A 7,886-nucleotide genomic window follows, 5' to 3' on the forward strand; every position below is an offset into this window, starting at 1 on the left:
CTAAAGGTAAAGACCGCTAGCAGTGGCTAACAATGACTAAATAGCTAGTAGCTAATTATCTGGCTAGCTTCTGATGGCTAGCTTCTGATGGAGGTTCCAGTTTTAAGGTCTAAATAAATAGCAGATCCATACCACAGTGGGTGAGGCAGGTTGCAGGAAGGTATATTTAATCAGAAAATGGAAAAAAGAGATTGAAATATATTGAAGTGTATATAAAAAATAAAAAAAAAACGAGAAAAAAAATGAATATTTACACGGGACAAAAACAAACACGTCTTACTGCTATGCCATCTTGGATTGATTGACATGCTAGTATGTCAGTTGGATGGTTTGCTTTTGTAACTGTATGGTGCCCAGCTATCATCCCTCAGCAGACATTGGTGGCTCGTGCTCCTCTTGCCTTCTTAGATCCAAATTAACAGTGTTAGAGCTCTCCTCAGGTTTCCTCTGTCTGCCCTGTTTTCCTGAACAGCGGGTGAAATCCGCTCTCCACTGCTGAGTGTCTAATGACTGATCTGATTACACAATTAGTGGACTTGACTTGGTATCTCCATGAGTTCTGTAAATGAATGTAACTCGAAGGCTGTGTCCCAAATGGCACCCTATTCCCTATATAGTGCACTACTTTTGATCAGGGCCCACTGGTATACCAAGTCAAGTCTGGGCCCTGGTCAAAGTCAAGTCTGGGCCCTGGTTGGGTTTATAACGTGAACGTCTAGCAACCCAATGATTGCGTGTTCGAATCTCATCACAGACAACTTWWWWAAAAATCTAATTAGCAACATTTCAACTACTTACTACTTTTTAGCTACTTTGCAACTACTTAGCATGTTAGCTAACCCTTCCTCTAACCCTAACCCTTACCTTAACACTTTTAGCTAACCATTCCCCTAACCCTAACCCTAACCTTAACCCTTTAACCTAACTCCTAACCTTAACCCTAACCTTAACCCTAACCCCTAGCTAACATTAGCCACAACAAATTGGAATTCGCAATATATAATTTGTTTAGCAAACTTGTAACATATTGTAAGTTTTTCTAATTCGTAATATATTGTATGTTTTGTAAATTCACAACATAGGATGATAGGCATCTACAAACGTAACATATCATATTAAATGGAGTGTCGCAGATTTACATCTGAGATTTACRTACAGAATCATTTTGAAATGCCCTGAGACCGGGTTGTGTAAGAGCATACCTCTATGTCATTGCCTGCATGCCCCTTAATTGTCCTTAAGGTGCATTTCAGACCTCATAAAGGATGTCAGTGCTGCAATGCTCAGATGCCATGACTMATCTCATCCCTCAACTCAAGTGAGTCTGTTGTAGTAATACTTACAGACCATGTTGTGTGCTCTAGGGTCGCCACTGCCACTAGTGAGTAGGTCTGCACTTCATTACTGTATKTTTGCCTCTTTCTCCAGGGGATACCACACATGCCACATACTGTATGACATCATTACTTCCATAGTGCACGTGGGCTTTAAGCCCCCAATCTTCTACGACTCTTTACTRCTCCCCTATGAGCATTCAGCCACGTGTCTGTCCTTTTGGGGACATCATGATGTTGCCATTAAAGCATATGCATTAAGAAAAAGGTAGGATCAGTTAGGAGCTACAACTCGTGTTTCTTGTTGTTTATATAATGCTGAGTCATGTTGTCCGAGTTTTGGGTCTAAATCACGCACAGTCGCCCTCTTAAATAGTTGTAGGTAGGCTTGCCTATAGCGCAGTTGGAGCCAATAAATCCACCAACCTGACGCCCCCATTGGTGCTCTCCTTCCCAGCAGCTCACATGGAGGGACGCTCGCATTCCRAAAGCCCATTCAGAGTCATCTACTCCCCAGAAGCGGGGGAGTGTATGGGCTGCKGCAACGTGTTTTCCCTCTTTCCGACATTAATTACGACATTGCTTCAGTCTATCCCTACCACAGTTTTTGATTGACGTGTTTCAGATTTTGCTGCGCCATATCAGAATCATTGGAAAAGTCATGCATTCACTATTAGACTACACAGCATATTGAACTGGGTTTTCTTTTCACTGCATCCACAACCTGGTCTCAGAGCATTTCGTATTATTCTGTACGTAAATCCGAGGATACYCYATTTAGTAYGATATGTTACAAATTACAATTAATAWTATATGTTATGAATTTGCTAAATGTACAATATGTTATGAATTTCCAAAGAGTACAATATGTTATAAATTTGCTAAACATATGATATGTTATGAATTCTAGCTAGAAGGCTAGGTGCTAACGTTAGCTAGCTCAATAACATTAGCTAGGCTAGGGGTTAGGGGTTAGGTTTAGGGTTACGTTTAGGAGTTAGGTTAAATGGTTAAGGTTTAGGTTAGGGGAAGGGTTCGCTAAAAGGGTTAAGGTTAGCGTTAGGGGGAAAATTAGCTAACATGCTAAATAGTCGCAAAGTACAGTAGCTAAAAATKWGTAAGTAGTTGAAAAGTGACCATGATCAGATTCTGCATTCGCAATATACGCCCATCCACCCACCATCAATTAGTTTTTGCCATCTGCCATCTGTCTTATGTAACCATACCAAACATAACATATCATAATAAATGRAAAATCCCAGATTTATGTACAGAAGAATACGAAATGCTCTGAGACCAGGTTGGCATCTAAAAATCCCCTACTAAAGCTTTTATTAATCTCTGCCCATGAAACTTCAACTGCCAAGTAACTAGCAGCTGCTCTGTCAATAGAAGCTTTATTGCATGCACCTGTAGCCCATAACCATATAATATCCCCAAATTATGAAGATTTTTTTATTCTTCAAGGTATTTATCATGTAATTATCGCATCTTGTACAATGGTGCATCACATATTAGCCTGCCCTATAGGCTACTTCGCAGATATGGTGTGTGTCATAATATTATGTTAACTTAAGGCGCTTATACCATTATTTCCAATGATAGCCAATGCTTGACTTGGTGCAGGAGTTCTCCAGAGTTGAGTACCGGCAYCTCAACTGTTCTACTGCTTGAGCTCTTGTTCCTCTTTCAGAATATTAGCTCAAAAGTATTGTGGAGCTCCTGCACCTAAATAGTARCTGTACCGGCACCCAAAATGAGTACCGGCACCTATTTCAATCCAAGYCACCAAGTCAAGCACTGATGATAGCCTGCAGTATAGACATAGGCTATGTAGACGACAGCTCCCCTTTCCGGTGCCCATGCTCCTGCGTCCATCTCTGCGTAGTTTGGTGCTCACATCGTCTATCTCTCTCCCTCCTTCTCCTGTCTCTCCCGCCCTCCCTTCTACACACTCACACGCACATGTACATACTTCTCCCCCGCCCCGCCCCCCCCCCCCCACCTTTGCGTTGTCTCACTCACTTCAATGTGTTATCCACGCAGAGACTCCGACTCAGAGCAGGGGGGGGCGGGGTAGGATAAATACTATTGAGAAGAGGCCACAAGGCACACTGAGACTGAAACCCACTTTGCAGTGCAAGACCCACAAGCAGGACTCCGAAGCCGGGAGTAAAAGTACCAACGATATATTGGAGCTCATAAAGAAAAGACAAGAACACATCTTTTGCTTTTAGGACTTTTTGAAGCTCCGATATACAATCAATTCGATATTTGGCTATAGTCAGTTTACCTGGATATAGCAACCAAGAAAAGTTGGTAGTACACTCTTTGGAGTTTGGTCAGAGTCGTTTTATTTGACTTTTGCTTGTGGAAGTGGACACTGCTCTAGAACTTGGGATCGATCCGATACAGTCGTGTCTGGACTTGCMATTTACAGTTTCTGCCGTCGCCCCTTGCTGAACGTTTATGTCCGAACATTCTGCGATGACAACGTGAAGACTCCGAAAGTTGCTTCCTGAATCCAGCTCGAAGAATTGTGGACTTTTGGATGGAGAGTGTACACTAAAAAAACATTCTCAAGGTACAGTAGTATCCGATTCAATTGGTTGATTCATGTTTTACGTGTTTTGTTGCTTTGTCTTTTTGACAGTTCAATCGTGTGCTTTGTCCTAGTAGTGCTTGGTCAAATAGTTGGTATTGCAATGTTTTTTTTTTTTTTCTTGATGTGTTTACATGGAAGCTTATGTGAGAAAGTTGTCTCTTCGTATGTGAAAAACCTGCCAGACTTTTGGAGAGTTTAGGTACTGGAATCTTAGCATGACTACAGTCAGTGTAACGGAGCACGCGTTAAGACTCAGTCGCTATACATGGTGCTGAACAACGACATTCTGACTCGGTCGCTGTCCATGGTGCTGAACAACGACATTCTGACTCGGTCGCTGTCCACGGTGCTGAACAATGAGAGTCGGGTTCAGTCGCTGTCCAAAACCCTGTCAAAGTATTTCCGTTTGTTTGCAATCGTCTTATTGTTGCAATATTGTGACTTCAGAGAACATTATTGCCGCAACCTGCACAAGGGATTCACGATTAGCCCGCAACAACACCACACGAAATGACAAGCTTTATGCATGTGGATCAAGCATGCAAATGCAAATCACTTCAACAGGTCTCTCACGTACTGCTCCACATGTTCCTTCTCTCCCTCCAAATCGCCTTTAAGGTATTTTGTGGGAGCAAAGGAACTATCATTCCACCTTGAGAATAGCCGTCCAGATCCATTTGGGCTACACGGATCTGAACGGTATATGTTGCATTGTCTGATCGCGGAAAAATCGTCCACGTATTAATGATATGATGCAATTGCTTTACCCTTGGAGATATCAACTTGATGACTCTTTTGTAAGTTTGCACTCAGCCRGGCAATATTTTTCAATGTCCCTGTGCGCTATATGTAATTTCATACAGACACGGACACAGACAGACATCATAAGAAACCGTGTTGCAATGAGCTTGTAAATTGGAAGTGATTTTGATGACAGCGTGAATTTTCATCATGTTTATAAYGAATGTTATGAACATTTCTGCCGTGGGACTGGTGATATATTGTCACATGGAAAAGCAGCAGAAATACGCATGCATCGCATTCATCAACAGGTTGCTCTGCCGAAGTTTCTCAGTGTGCAGTGATGGTTTCTTTTAACTGTCCAATATTCCCGACTATCACAATTATACCCTGCTGAACTCTGATTAATCTCTGAATTTGATTTGATTTAATAACGTCTGTTAAGAACCTATTATTTGATCATGCAACATTTGCTATTCATATTGCTTAAATAGAGAATAGCACATACCAATGGTTTCATGTTTACCATTTCAGTTTTAGTTTATTCTATGACTACGAAACTAGAAAAACACTTAATAGTCATCAGAAAGTGTCTTCCCKGCTTTGATGACCTTCCTAATGCATGATATCAGTGCATGTATGTTGTTTTGGCATTTCTTTGACTCAGTGTTCTTTGACTCAGTGTTTGACTCAGTGCTTCGGGACTTAAGACACAGGAGCACATACGGTCGACTTGTTTTCAAAACAAGATTTTAAGTTGCTAACTTGCTGCCTGCTGCCATTGCACAACATTCACCAAAAGTGCATTTGGAAAACACGCGCACACAGTTGCCACAGCAACTGATCTGACTCTTACCACAGGTCTCCAAAACAAAGGGGGGCTGTTAGAGGCAGTAGTGCTTTTATAATGTGAATAATTAGGACGGTTTTGTTTCAGTGCTAACAAACAAGTCAGATCTCATAGAAAGCCACAAAGGGTGTAAACTTGGAATGAAACAAGCATATTTAATTAAAGGTTGCCAAAAGCTGTCTTGGCTTGCACATGGCACGCAAATGAAAAGAAACAGCTTGAGCCATTTATTTGACTTGATGGCTGCCGAGAAAGTGTTATTTTTTCTTTTTCATGTTTTTGCTTTTGCTGTGAAAGTCAGCAGAAAGAGAGCAATCTTGCAGAGAAAGGGAAAATGGGGACGCGAAGTAGAAATGACCTCCCCCCCTCCTTCCCCCCCCCCCCCCCCCCCCCCCCCCTAGTGTTTCCATCACAGATGGTTCAGTTGCCGCTTGCTTACTCTCATCTCTCCCTTCTCCAACCTCTGCACAAAAAGATACACAGTGATAGAAGATCTGGAGATTTGTTTGGTCACCTGCGACAGCTGTGGACTTAATTTGCTGCATGTGATCTTTTCTGTGTTCAAACACTTCATATACATATTACAGGCAGTGTAGAATAGAGCGAGCTGTGTGGCAATGTACTATGATTTGACTCTGATTAGAGTAGTCAGGACTTGACAGCCACAGGAATATATATATCCTGCTGGCAGAATACTTGTCAACTGATCTGTGATTGCCTTCAAAACAACCACATACGTACAAGGGGTAATGGTTTCTGTGGCAGCAATAGAACTCACCCCGCACACACACCCAGTACTTTCTCACAGCTCTCCATTTTCATTAGTCATGCAAACCCATGGCCCTTCTGGCTTAAAGCGATTCTTCTATCTCTGCAGATCTCCTGTGAAGTCTTGAATCATTKTACTTCAACATAGATATGTTGTACACATTCCTAAGTCCACATCGCCGGAGAGAAACAGGAGTGTTTGTTTACCGGGGTGTTAGTGCTGATGGGTGCGTGGTGTTATGCAAAGCACAGCATTAGCTCTCTGATGACAAATGCCACTTGAAAGCTGTGCATCACAGCACAAACAGACAGAGAGCACCTGATGGTAATTTAGCTCTTTCCCCTCTTCTGAATTTTACACCAATCTGCACAAAAAATTCATAACAGCTGTTTCCATAACTACCAACTGATTACGCGTAGGCTGCCTGCTTTTGTCGAAATGTTGTTGACGACAGCGAGCTAGGGAGAGGGAGAGAGGTAGAGATGGAGCGATGAAGACAGAGAGAGAGAGAGGGAGGAGGGAGGGAGAAAGGGGCTGTAAATGTGACAGCCATAAAAAAAAATCTCTCCTCAGTCCTCACCCCATTTAAAGCCCATTTATGGAGCTTCCGGMTGGTTACTGGGTGGCGGAGGGAGAAGAGAGAGTGAGAGACATACTCCCACACAAGCATAGGTCTACCTCAGARGGAGAGTATAGGAAGGAGGCTGGTGCAGAGCTCGGGATGGGCAAATTAATGATATGGTCTCGCTTTGAAGGATGCAGGTGCACCGCTGCTGAGAGAAGGAAGGAGGAGGCAACGCTGAAGTTGTATTTCAAGTTTTTTTTTGTATATCATTCTGCACCTGGTTGTACCTCCTGCTACTCCACTCACCCAATAACTTAGCCAAGGCTTTGAATCCCTTTACAGACTTAATTGTAATGTTTAATTATTTGTGAATTACTCGGCATCAGTTGGTGGGTTAATAGTGTTTTAGGGCTTCTTCCGACATTAGTCACTAGCTCAAGAAGACTGGGCTGCCATAGGGACATGTAGCAGGAAGAATAGCCTTGCCCTGCATGCATGAGAAAGTTGTTGCTGAGCAACAGTCTTCTTCTCTCCTTATTCCCCCTCAGGCCCAGGGAACGCCCCCGAACCTAAGTYACCATAACACCTAGACAATGTGCAACCTCATCAAGTATAAGGTGCCAAATGGAGAGTCCAGTACAGGGCTACTGATCTTGTGTGCTCTTTGTTCCAGGGCCAGATAGGGTTATTCATATATATGACTTGACAGATACAGATGTAGGATCTTCATTTGAGCCAGTTTGCTACTGCAGGAAAATAATCCTGCAGCAACATGYCATTTTAATTTTATTATTATTATGTGGATGATAATTAATGGAGATTTTTGTAGGGGTTGATACATTTTTCGTAAAAGAAAATAAAGTCTGAAGCTATTAAATGAGAATAACAAACCTCAAATACACTACAAGTTTTAAATGTGATCMAATTCAGATCTTGCATCTGTACCTATCTCCACAGGGCATTGTAGTRCAGCAACTACATACTGTATATGTTGGTTTACATCTAAACACATTTAGGGTGCG

Source organism: Salvelinus sp. IW2-2015, linkage group LG30 (genome assembly GCF_002910315.2).
Source record: "Salvelinus sp. IW2-2015 linkage group LG30, ASM291031v2, whole genome shotgun sequence".
Classification (NCBI taxonomy): Eukaryota; Metazoa; Chordata; class Actinopteri; order Salmoniformes; family Salmonidae; genus Salvelinus; species Salvelinus sp. IW2-2015.